Here is a 13,395-nt window from a genome sequence, read left to right on the forward strand (position 1 = left end):
ACTAGGGGCAGTCTGACACCCCACACCTCACAGGGTGGAGTACATCCCTGAGAGGAAGCTTCCAAAGTAAGAATCAGACAGGTACACTCGCTGTTCAGCAATATTCTATCTTCTGCAACCTCTGCTGCTGATACCCAGGCAAACAGGGTCTGGAGTGGACCTCAAGCAATCTCCAACAGACCTACAGCTGAGGGTCCTGACTATCAGAAGGAAAACTATCAAACAGGAAGGACACCTATACCAAAACCCCATCAGTATGTCACCATCATCAAAGACCAGAGACAGATAAAACCACAAAGATGGGGAAAAAGCAGGGCAGAAAAGCTGGAAATTCAAAAAATAAGAGCGAATCTCCCCCTGCAAAGGAGCGCAGCCCATCGCCAGCAACGGATCAAAGCTGGTCAGAGAATGACTTTGATGAGATGAGAGAAGAAGGCTTCAGTCCATCAAACTTCTCAGAGCTAAAGGAGGAATTATGTACCCAGCGCAAAGAAACTAAAAATCTTGAAAAAAGAGTGGAAGAATTGACAGCTAGACTAATTAATGCAGAGAAGGTCATAAACGAAATAACAGAGATGAAAACCATGACACGAGAAATACGTGACAAATGCACAAGCTTCAGTAACTGACTCGATCAACTGGAAGAAAGAGTATCAGCGATTGAGGATCCAATGAATGAAATGAAGTAAGAAGAGAAACCAAAAGAAAAAAGAAGAAAAAGAAATGAACAAAGCCTGCAAGAAGTATGGGACTATGTAAAAAGACCAAATCTACGTCTGATTGGGGTGCCTGAAAGTGAGGGGGAAAATGGAACCAACTTGGAAAACACTCTTCAGGATATCATCCAGGAGAACTTCCCCAACCTAGTAGGGCAGGCCAACATTCAAATTCAGGAAATACAGAGAACGCCACAAAAATACTCCTCCAGAAGAGCAACTCCAAGACACATAATTGGCAGATTCACCAAAGTTGAAATGAAGGAAAAAATCTTAAGGGCAGCCAGAGAGAAAGGTCGGGTTACACACAAAGGGAAGCCCATCAGACTAACAGCAGATCTCTCGGCAGAAACTCTACAAGCCAGAAGAGAGTGGGGGCCAATATTCAACATTCTTAAAGAAAAGAATTTTCAACCCAGAATTTCATATCCAGCCAAACTAAGTTTCATAAGTGAAGGAGAAATAAAATCCTTTACAGATAAGCAAATGCTTAGAGATTTTGTCACCACCAGGCCTGCCTTACAAGAGACTCTGAAGGAAGCCCTAAACATGGAAAGGAACAACCGGTACCAGCCATTGCAAAAACATGCCAAAATGTAAAGACCATCGAGGCTAGGAAGAAACTGCATCAACTAACGAGCAAAATAACCAGTTAATATCACAATGGCAGGATCAAGTTCACACATAACAATATTAACCTTAAATGTAAATGGACTAAATGCTCCAATTAAAAGACACAGACTGGCAAACTGGATAAAGAGTCAAGACCCATCAGTCTGCTGCATTCAGGAGACCCATCTCACATACAGAGACACACATAGGCTCAAAATAAAAGGATGGAGGAAGATCTACCAAGCAAATGGAGAACAAAAAAAAAGAACGGGTTGCAATACTAGTCTCTGATAAAACAGACTTTAAACCATCAAAGATCAAAAGAGACAAAGAAGGCCATTACATAATGGTAAAGGGATCAATTCAACAGGAAGAGCTAACTCTCCTAAATATATATGCACCCAATACAGGAGCACCCAGATTCATCAAGCAAGTCCTTAGAGACTTACAAAGAGACTTAGACTCCCATACAATAATAATGGGAGACTTCAACACTCCACTGTCAACATTAGACAGATCAACAAGACAGAAAGTTAACAAGGATATCCAGGAATTGAACTCATCTCTGCACCAAGCGGACCTAATAGACATCTATAGAACTCTCCACCCCAAATCAACAGAATATACATTCTTCTCAGCACCACATCGCACTTATTCCAAATTTGGCCACATAATTGGAAGTAAAGCACTCCTCAGCAAATGTAAAAGAAAAGAAATTATAACAAACTGTCTCTCAGACCACAGTGCAATCAAACTAGAACTCAGGACTAAGAAACTCAATCAAAACCGCTCAACTACATGGAAACTGAACAACCTGCTCCTGAATGACTACTGGGTACATAACGAAATGAAAGCAGAAATAAAGATGTTCTTTGAAACCAATGAGAACAAAGATACAACATACCAGAATCTCTGGGACACATTTAAAGCAGTGTGTAGAGGGAAATTTATAGCACTAAATGCCCACAAGAGAAAGCAGGAAAGATCTAAAATTGACACTCTAACATCACAATTAAAAGAACTAGAGAGGCAAGAGCAAACACATTCAAAAGCTAGCAGAAGGCAAGAAATAACTAAGATCAGAGCAGAACTGAAGGAGATTGAGACACAAAAAACCCTCCAAGAAATCAATGAATCCAGGAGGTGGTTTTTTGAAAAGATCAACAAAATTGACAGACCGCTAGCAAGACTAACAAAGAAGAAAAGAGAGAGGAATCAAATAGTCACAATAAAAAATGAAAAAGGGCATATCACCACCGACCCCACAGAAATACAAACTACCATCAGAGAATACTATAAACACCTCTACGCAAATCAACTAGAAAATCTAGAAGAAATGGATAATTTCCTGGACACTTACACTCTCCCAAGACTAAACCAGGAAGAAGTTGAATCCCTGAATAGACCAATAGCAGGCTCTGAAATTGAGGCAATAGTTAACAGCCTACCCACCAAAAAAAGTCCAGGACCAGATGGATTCACAGCTGAATTCTACCAGAGGTACAAGGAGGAGCTGGTACCATTCCTTCTGAAACTATTCCAATCAATAGAAAAAGAGGGAATCCTCCCTAACTCATTTTATGAGGCCAACGTCATCCTGATACCAAAGCCTGGCAGAGACACAACAAAAAAAGAGAATTTTAGACCAATATCCCTGATGAACATTGATGCAAAAATCCTCAATAAAATACTGACAAACCGGATTCAGCAGCACATCAAAAAGCTTATCCACCATGATCAAGTGGGCTTCATCCCTGGGATGCAAGGCTGGTTCAACATTCGCAAATCAATAAACGTAATCCAGCATATAAACAGAACCAAAGACAAGAACCACATGATTATCTCAATAGATGCAGAAAAGGCTTTTGACAAAATTCAACAGCCCTTCATGCTAAAAACGCTCAATAAATTCGGTATTGATGGAACGTACCTCAAAATAATAAGAGCTATTTATGACAAACCCACAGCTAATATCATACTGAATGGGCAAAAACTGGAAAAATTCCCTTCGAAAACTGGCACAAGATAGGGATGCCCTCTCTCACCACTCCTATTCAACATAGTGTTGGAAGTTCTGGCTAGGGCAATCAGGCAAGAGAAAGAAATCCAGGGTATTCAGTTAGGAAAAGAAGAAGTCAAATTGTCCCTGTTTGCAGATGACATGATTGTATATTTAGAAAACCCCATTGTCTCAGCCCAAAATCTCCTTAAGCTGATAAGCAACTTCAGCAAACTCTCAGGATACAAAATTAATGTGCAAAAATCACAAGCATTCTTATATACCAGTAACAGACAAACAGAGAGCCAAATCAGGAATGAACTTCCATTCACAATTGCTTCAAAGAGAATAAAATACCTAGGAATCCAACTTACAAGGGATGTAAAGGACCTCTTCAAGGAGAACTACAAACCACTGCTCAGTGAAATCAAAGAGGACACAAATAAATGGAAGAACATACCATGCTCATGGATAGGAAGAATCAATATCGTGAAAATGGCCATACTGCCCAAGGTTATTTATAGATTCAATGCCATCCCCATCAAGCTACCACTGACTTTCTTCACAGAATTGGAAAAAACTGCTTTAAAGTTCATATGGAACCAAAAAAGAGCCCGCATTGCCAAGACAATCCTAAGTCAAAAGGACAAAGCTGGAGGCGTCACGCTACCTGACTTCAAACTGTACTACAAGGCTACAGTAACCAAAACAGCATGGTACTGTTACCAAAACAGAGATATAGACCAATGGAACAGAACAGAGTCCTCAGAAATAATACCACACATCTACAATCATCTGATCTTTGACAAACCTGAGAGAAACAAGAAATGGGGAAAGCATTCCCTATTTAATAAATGGTGCTGGGAAAATTGGCTAGCCATAAGTAGAAAGCTGAAACTGGATCCTTTCCTTACTCCTTGTACGAAGATTAATTCAAGGTGGATTAGAGACTTAAATGTTAGACCTAATCCCATAAAAACCCTACAAGAAAATCTAGGTAGTACCATTCAGGACATAGGCATGGGCAAGGACTTCATGTCTAAAACACCAAAAGCAATGGCAGCAAAAGCAAAAATTGACAAATGGGATCTAATTAAACTAAAGAGCTTCTGCACAGCAAAAGAAACTACCATCAGAGTGAACAGGCAACCTACAGAATGGGAGAACATTTTTGCAATCTACTCATCTGACAAAGGGCTAATATCCAGAATCTACAAAGAACTCAAACAAATATACAAGAAAAAAACAACCCCATCAAAAAGTGGGCAAAGGATATGAACAGACATTTCTCAAAAGAAGACATTCATACAGCCAACAGACACATGAAAAAATGCTCATCGTCACTGGTCATCAGGGAAATGCAAATCAAAACCACAATGAGATACCATCTCACACCAGTTAGAATGGCAATCATTAAAAAGTCAGGAAACAACAGGTGTTGGAGAGGATGTGGAGAAATAGGAACACTTTTACACTGTTGGTGGGATTGTAAACTAGTTCAACCATTATGGAAAACAGTATGGCAATTCCTCAAGGATCTAGAACTAGATGTACCATATGACCCAGCCATCCCACTACTGGGTATATACCCAAAGGATTATAAATTATTCTACTACAAAGACACATGCACACGTTTGTTTATTGCGGCACTATTCACAATAGCAAAGACTTGGAATCAACCCAAATGTCCATCTGTGACAGACTGGATTAAGAAAATGTGGCACATATACACCATGGAATACTATGCAGCCATAAAAAAGGATGAGTTTGCGTCCTTTGTAGGGACATGGATGCAGCTGGAAACCATCATTCTTAGCAAACTATCACAAGAACAGAAAACCAAACACTGAATGTTCTCCCTCATAGGTGGGAACTGAACAATGAGATCACTTGGACTCGGGAAGGGGAACATCACACACTGGAGCCTATCATGGGGAGGGGGGAGGCGGGAGGGATTGCATTGGGAGTTATACATGATACAAATGATGAATTGATGGGTGCTGACGAGTTGATGGGTGCAGCACACCAACATGGCACAAGTATACATATGTAACAAACCTGCACGTTATGCACATGTACCCTAGAACTTAAAGTATAATAAAAAAAAAAAAAAAAAAGAGTGACACGAGTGAACTGAAAAGACTTTGGACTGAAGGCCAAGGAAGCCAGTAGTGCCAAAGCCTGGAAAATCATCAGAACATAAACCACACAATGCTGGTTTATTTTAGACCAGGGATCAGCAAACTGTTTTTTCTATAAAGGGCCAGAGAGTAAATATTTTAGTCCTTGTAGCCCCTGCAATCTCTATCGCAACTTCTCAACTCTGCTACTGTAGCATGAAAGCAACCACAGACAATACATTTAAAAATGTGTTCCAATAAAATAGACACTGATATTTGCATTGCATATAATTTTCACATACTATGAAAAAAAATATTCTTTGGATTTTTTCTATCATTAAAAAATATTTTAAAACCTTCTTAGTTTGCAAGTTGGATTTGGCCCACTGACTATAGTTTTCCAACCCCTATTTTAGACAAAGAAATAGCAATTATTTAGGTCAGGCTCCGCAGAAGTAGATCCTAAGACAAGAATTCTCATACAAGTAATTTATTAAGGAAGACCTGCCATGGGAAATGAGTAAAGGAGAGGGGGAAGCAGGGAACAGAGAAGGAAGAGAAACTGTGAGAGTTAATCCTCAGGATGGCCCCCAATGGTCCCCACCTCCTGTTATTCACACCCTTGTATAGTCTCCTCCCACAATGTATCAGGGTTGATTTCTGTGTGACCAATAGAACACTGCAAAGATGATGGTATGTGACTTTCAAGATTAGGCTATAAAAGACTGTTGCTTTTACTCTCTCTCTCTCTCTCCTCTCTCCTCTCCTCCTCTCCCCTCCCCTCCTCTCCCCTCCCCTCCCCTTGTCTGTCTGTCTGTCTGTCTCTCTCTCTCTCTCCCTCTCTCTCTCTCTCTCTTTTCCCCCTAGCTCTGGGAGAGCTACTAGCTCTGGGAGAATCCAGGGGCCATATCTTGAAGACACTCAACCAGCCCTGTGTAAAGGCCCACATGGCATGGAATTGATTGAGATCTCCAGCCAACAGCCTTGTGAGTGAGCTTAGAAGCAGATTCTCAAGCTTCAGATGACTGCAGCCCCCGCTGATGGCTCAATTACAACTTCTTGAGAGACTGTGAACTAGAACCATCCAGCTAAGCCACTTGCAGATTCCTGGCCTTCAGAAACTGCATGGGATAATAACGTTTAGTTGTTTTAAGTCACTAAATTTTGTAATAATTTGTCACACAGCAATCAGAATTCCAAAGCCAAGCAAGGGGGTGATTTCCAGCAGAGTTCCACAGAATGTGGCTTCAGTCTGATCTTGCCAGGGAACTCTGGAGTTTTAGTTAATCCTCAGAATTGTCCTGACTTCACAGACAAGGGAGCTGGAGCTTTCAAACTCTAGCTCCCATCAAGTAAGAACCACCTTAGGGGAACATGAATCCTCAGGCAGTTCCATCTCTCTGCATGTGAGGGAAAAAGTAGGGGCAATCCTCAGAGAATGGGCCATAGGTACTGATGGCTAGAAGTTAAATATTTAAAAGATATTTTTGGATCTGGATACAGCAATGACATTACCCACTACAGGCCATCTTTATGAATTTGTCAAATGTACAGACAAATATTTCAAGCTGCATTTGAGCGTGCAGGTTTGCAACATGTTGTAAATGAATTAACTTACCAACAAGGTCCAGCATTCCAATTTCACATTTCATACATGTCCCAAAGACAATTCGAACATTAAGAATGCTCACTAGGTAAATCATGCATTGTCACCTTTTAGATAATTCAGCATGAAGACGATCAATAAAATCACTTTGCCAGTTATAGATGTTAAAATACATGATGAAAAATAGTATAAAGTTTTTTGCAGGGCCACAGATACCAACTTTACCAGGTACAGTGTTCGAGCCTGTAAATTCCTAAGTAAACTTAGGGAAGTATTGTAACGTTTAACATAAATTCTTCAATAAATCAAATAACTCTTAAACTAAGGACCTATTCTCTAACCAATATTAAAACTTTTAAATCAAACTTGGAAATTTTCAAAGGGAACTGACATAGTCATGATCCCTAAATCCTAAATCTTCTTCCTCATCTCTGCAAATTATCCCACCTTTCATCTAATTCATAACGAACTCAAACTGGATCAAAAAGCTCAGCACAACTGCAATTTTGCCAAGCATTAATCATATCAGAGTCTGCTTGTTAGAACCGGGCACAAGGGGAAAATGAAAATAGCATAGACTTAGCAGGGCCAGACAGCTAAGCCATCAAGCTGCCAGTATACGGCACTAGTAGCTCAAAGCTTAGGTCTCCAGGATTATGCAGAACATAAGGGGATGTTGAAGCACCAGGAAAGAAGCCAGTTCATGTAGACCCCATTGAAATCCTTCTCCACCCTCAAGCACCGTGTGCGCACATGCGTGCACACACACGCGCGCGCGCACACACACACACACACACACACACAGCCTGTACTTATCATTTCCTATTCACCCTCAGATCTATTTCTTGTAGTTGTTCTGCTCTGCTCTGCATCACAGAGGCTGACCCCTACAGGCTGATTTCTGCAGTCAACGGGCTTCTGTGTCAGTTCTGCCAAGTGGAAGCACAGACAGAAGATTGGAGAGTAGGAGAGAGGAAGAAGCCAGGGTACTTCTTCCCCATTCTCTCTTTGCTGCAGGGTAGCAACTATGTCTTCATGGCTCCATTTCCACTAGAAAACCCCTTCCCTCCTAGCTTCTGCCAAATGACCTCAGCTTATGCTCTCTGGTAATACTACAGGTTCTCATGCCCTTCAGCCACAAGGTGGTAGAGGCTTCCTAAGGCTGCTAATTTTTGTGTTGCCTCACAATCCTGTTTGGCTTTTCAGCTCTTCCACCATCTGTATAACCACTTCCCTGTATTCATTTCCTTCTATCTGAAATACCTGGAGTGGTGTGTTTCCTAGACTGAGCCGTCATCCAGATATTGGGTGTGTCTGGACACTGATATGTAGATTTCAGCACTGGTGTGTAGGTTTCAACAGCCAATGTATTCTTATGAATTCAATATCTATTTAACAAAGAAGCAACAAGCTGTTTTTGAGTCCCAACTCTGTGCCTGTCATTGTGCTGGACATACAGTTCAGAAGTTCTCAGAGATTTGAGAATCGTGCCAGTTACCAGAAAAGCTTTTGAAAATAACTCACTTTGGTGCTTCAGGTTCAGGTCTCCAAGGTCTGCTTTTTTGACCTACTGGAGTCTGCAGTTTTCCTGACCTTTGCTCTCAATTCTCAACATCTAACTAAGCTCTTATTCCTATACTAAACCCTTTTGTTCCTAAATTATTTAGGATGACTGTTTCATTGAACAACCCTAGACTGATACACCATGTAAGTGTGATTTAAGTTCACTGCGTCTAAACCTAGCCAAACAACCTGCCATCTGAAATCTGAGTTGTCCTTATATGGCATTCCTTCTTCTCTCAAAGCAACTAACTAACATCATTGAAGCATATACTTTTAATTGTCCAGCTCAATACCCATTCCAACCTTTTATTTGTGTCCTTTTACTATAAAGGCAGGACAGCAGAAAACTCACTTTCTCAGACTGCCTCACATCTAGGGGTGGCCAAGTGACTCTGTTCTGTCCAATGAAATACAAATAAAAGTCAACTGGTATTCCTCTCCCATTCCTTCTTCTTCTTGTCTAGATGTTATATTACACTCAACGTGAAACAGCCATTGGTTATGACGGTATAGCAAGAGGAGAGGAAAAATTGTATTCCTTGATGGTATCCTTGAGCTGCCTCCTCCCAGAGTTTCTGAAGCATTAGACAAATAATCCCATTAATTTTTAATCCACTGTTTGTCAGCTGGGATTTGCTGCCAAATGCAATTATGTATAGAGAAGAAATTGTGCTTTTTAAAAAAAATCAGATTAGCTTAAATTTATTGAGTCTCAAGATACATTCCCTGCTGGGTAAAAGCCATGTGAATCTCCTAATTTTTCCATTGTAATCATTATTTAGAAGAATGTGTCCTTACCAAGCACGAAAATAAATTACTTTGCAGTTGGAGTTTACTTTTCAAAATAGACATGTTGCTAGTAAAGTCAACTGAAAATGTAACAATGTATTATTTTTTAATTATATTTTAATGAAGACCAGAAAAGTTACTAAAGTGAACTGTTGGAGAAGACTTTTTTAATAATGGAAACACTGTGTTATCTTAAATCCAAATGTTCAAATATCAGATTAGCTTAACTGGGACCTGACTATATGTCCCTATTTCACAGGTTTTCATATTAAACTAAGAATTAAATAGAAATATGTTTTCTTCATAAAGGAATATCACACAGGTAAATATACACAGGGGTATCCAAAGTCTATGGCAGAATACATTTTCCTACCTGAGAGGCTTCTCAAACTAAGAAGTAGTTATGAGGCCACTGGATGCCCCCAACTGCTATTAGGGAGTAATAATTTCCCCTTCCCATTTGGTTTTACCATCTCAACAAGTCCAGTGAACAAAACTGGTAGGATAGGTCAGACAGGCATAGGGTCATTTACATCTCAGAAAGATTTCTTCTTTGATCCTCCATCTCTCATGTCCTGGGCATTTGTCTGTCTTCTTGATAAAATATCAGCCTTCTCCTTGATAACATCTTTTATACTAAGGACTTTGCCCAAATGACATACATCCTGTCTCACTAACAGGAAGTTCTTCTCCACCAGGCCTTATAGGAGGACAGAGAAAAGAAGGAAAAATTAAATCAAAAGTAGACAGTGATTTCCTCTGTATTAGTCTGTTCTCACACTGCTATAAAGAAATACCTGAGACTGGGTAATTTATAAAGGAAAGAGGTTTAATTCACTCACAGTTCCACATGGCTGGGGGGACCACTAAAAACTTACAATCATGGTGGAAGGTAAAGGGGAAGAAAGGACCTTCTTCACGTGGTGGCAGGAGGGAGAAGTGCAAGCAGAGGAAATGCCAGATACTTATAAAACCCTCAGATCTTATGAGAACTCACTCACTATCATGAGAACAACACGGGGGAAACTGCCCCCATGATCCACCTCCCTCCCTCCCTCAACACATGGGGATTACAATTCAAGATGAGATTTGGGTGGGGACACAGAGCCAAACCATATCATCCTGTAATACAAGACTGGTCTAGTCCCCAGACCAATCACATTTTTCAGCAGATCTTCTTAAATCCAGACTTTTCCATCCTTTATTTTGGCCACCATATCATTCTTAAATGAATCTTAACTAAAATGCGATATTCATCAAGATCAGTTTGTTCAAGACTCTTTTGCAGCTCCCTGTGATCTACCATACCAAATCTCAAGTTTTCTATCTGGTTTTCATGTCTCCTAATGACATTCCTCCTTCTGACTTAACCACTTAACCACATTTATTTCCCAGTACAGCCAAATATACACTGGTCTCTGATACATCATTTTGTATGCTTTTTTCTGATACATCATTTTTGTTTTGGTTGCAAAATATAAAAAAGAAAAGCCATACAATTCTACTGGCTTTATTAATCAAAGAAGTCTGAAGAGACAGAAGTTACAGTATTGATTAATTCAGTGGCTGTACATCACTGGGCACCCTGCTTTCTTCCTCTCCTCTCTAACATCCCAGGACGGTAAGTCCATTCTCAGCAGGGAGCTTGTTCTCAGGATCATTCTCCCTCTGCTCAAGGCATCACATGCAACAATGTACAGAGCAACAGAATAAGGTACTTCTGCCTCTTGTTTTCTTTCCAACAATGAGAAGACCTTCCCAGAAGCCCCTTCAATGTCCCCTCCTGACTCCCTGGCTACCATATCACATGTGTAAGCGTGAACCTGATCCATGCTTGAGCCATGGTGGAGAGGGACCCTAACAGCTGTGTGAAAGAGGATAGACACATGAAAAACACTGGGCCCTTCCAACCAAGAAGAAGAAGGAATGGCTGTAGGATAGGCAAACAATATCTGCAATACCTCAGCTTCTTAGCCTTACAGATCACCCTCATTCCAATGTCTGTACCTTTGTTCTTATTTTCAATATCTAATGCCTTCCCTCCTCCTTTCTACCCATACAAATGATTTCCATTCCTAAAGATTTCAAAGATATAAGAAAGAGACTTTGACACTGATAGGTCATATAGCCAAGATCATATAGCCAGAGAGAGGTCAAGCTGGAATTAAAACCTAGAACTTTCTAATCCCAGCTCATGTGTACCCTCTTCCACCCTTTAAGACCTACCTCCTCTGTAAAACTGCCCATTGTCATATCATTCTCTCAGTTCTGTTTCAAGACAAAACCTTGATCCCAAGTAATTCACTTGTTTCTTTCCCAAATTTGCATTATAATAACCAAAGATATTGAAATTATGAGAAAATCTACATCAACTCTGCGAAACATGGAAGGGTGGCATGTTGTATACATGAGACTGGGTTAAGGAAAGGATTTACCAACACATGGGGAATAATGGATGGGATTCCACAGAGGCTCCCAAGGTCAGAGCAGCTCTGGATAGGAACAGGTAAGCTATAGGCCACATGGGAAAGAGAAAACTCAAACATTTCTGTAAGTGTGCAAGCACTTACATATGAGGCAGAGTGAGACCAGTGGACATCACTACCAGACTCAGCTTGCTAAGACAAAGGGGCTAAGGAAGGCAAAGGCACTGCCCTAGCAGGCTGTTTATAAGGACAATCGAGACCTTGGAAGAAGTAGGACAAGACTCACCATTTGCTACAACAAACATGGAAGAGAAAATAGTAGACCCAGCAGTTCACTTACCTGCCCCATGTCTGTCTCCTTTATAAAACACTCTCTATTTCTTCCAGTCAAATAAAACACTTATTTATTAAAGTAAAACAACAGAAAATACAACTTTTCTCATGAAGTATCTGGCATGTCAGTCCCAGTAATGGTTAAGCATAGACATCAGGAAGAACAAATACAGGAAACTTACTGAGTGGAAATAAAGGCAGGGGCAGAAAGGGAGAGGAATAAGAAAAGGAAGCAGGAGAGGGAGAGGGAGAAAGAGAGGGATCGGAGAGAGAGAAAGAGTAGAAAATATGGAGACCTTCTGAGGATTCAGAACAAAATATTTTAAGAAACTTCTTTTAAAAAATAAATAACAATATAAAAACCCATCATTTGGATTTATAATAAAATGGGAAATGACATTTCATCTGCAAAAACAGAAACACCTGAGGTCAGGAAAGATTGCTTTCAGATGAAAAAATACGCTGGAGCCAGGTGTGCTACTGCAGAAAACTACACTAGAGAATTAGAAGTTTGAGAAAATTTCCCCACACTCATAGGAAATGTATAAAGAGATAAATATCATGGAAAGATGTAGGAGACATGCAGGATAAATCTAGGAGATTAAATACCTTAAATGTAAACCAAATGCCAGCTGGGCCTATTGCTCCTTAGGGATCGGGGTATAATTGGCTGCTTGGACTCTGCTACTTCCATCAGCCGTGAAAGTCCAATGCAATCCACTCGATTTCTGCTTACTAGGGGTTTATGTTTCCAGGGTTCCTCTAGCCTTAATTTCCATATTTTGTCTTTGTTTCTTGCCACATCAAACTGGACAGGGAACTCAACCCCTTCACCTCCTCCTGCCAGAAGTTCACTTGGTAGATTAGTATATTTTATACTCATGATCATCTACTCCCCTTTTTTCTTCTGCCACCTCTGCTCCTCCCCGCTCCAAGATTGCCCTCATTCATTCGTTCATTCATTCAGTAAATATCCACTATGCTGGCAATACAAGAGTGACCAACACAGGCAAATGCCTGCGCTCATGTAGTTTACATTCTAGTGGAGGACACGGAAAATAATTATCAAATATATAATATCAAGTAGTGTATTAGTTACCCAGGGCTACTGTAACAAATTACCACAAACTGTGTGACTTAAAACAACAGAAATTTTTTCTTGCACAGTTCTGGAAGCTGAAAGTCCAAAATCAGGATGTCAGCAGGGCTGTGTTCCCTCTGAAGGCTCTAA

Source organism: Rhinopithecus roxellana, chromosome 7 (genome assembly GCF_007565055.1).
Source record: "Rhinopithecus roxellana isolate Shanxi Qingling chromosome 7, ASM756505v1, whole genome shotgun sequence".
Taxonomy (NCBI): domain Eukaryota; kingdom Metazoa; phylum Chordata; class Mammalia; order Primates; family Cercopithecidae; genus Rhinopithecus; species Rhinopithecus roxellana.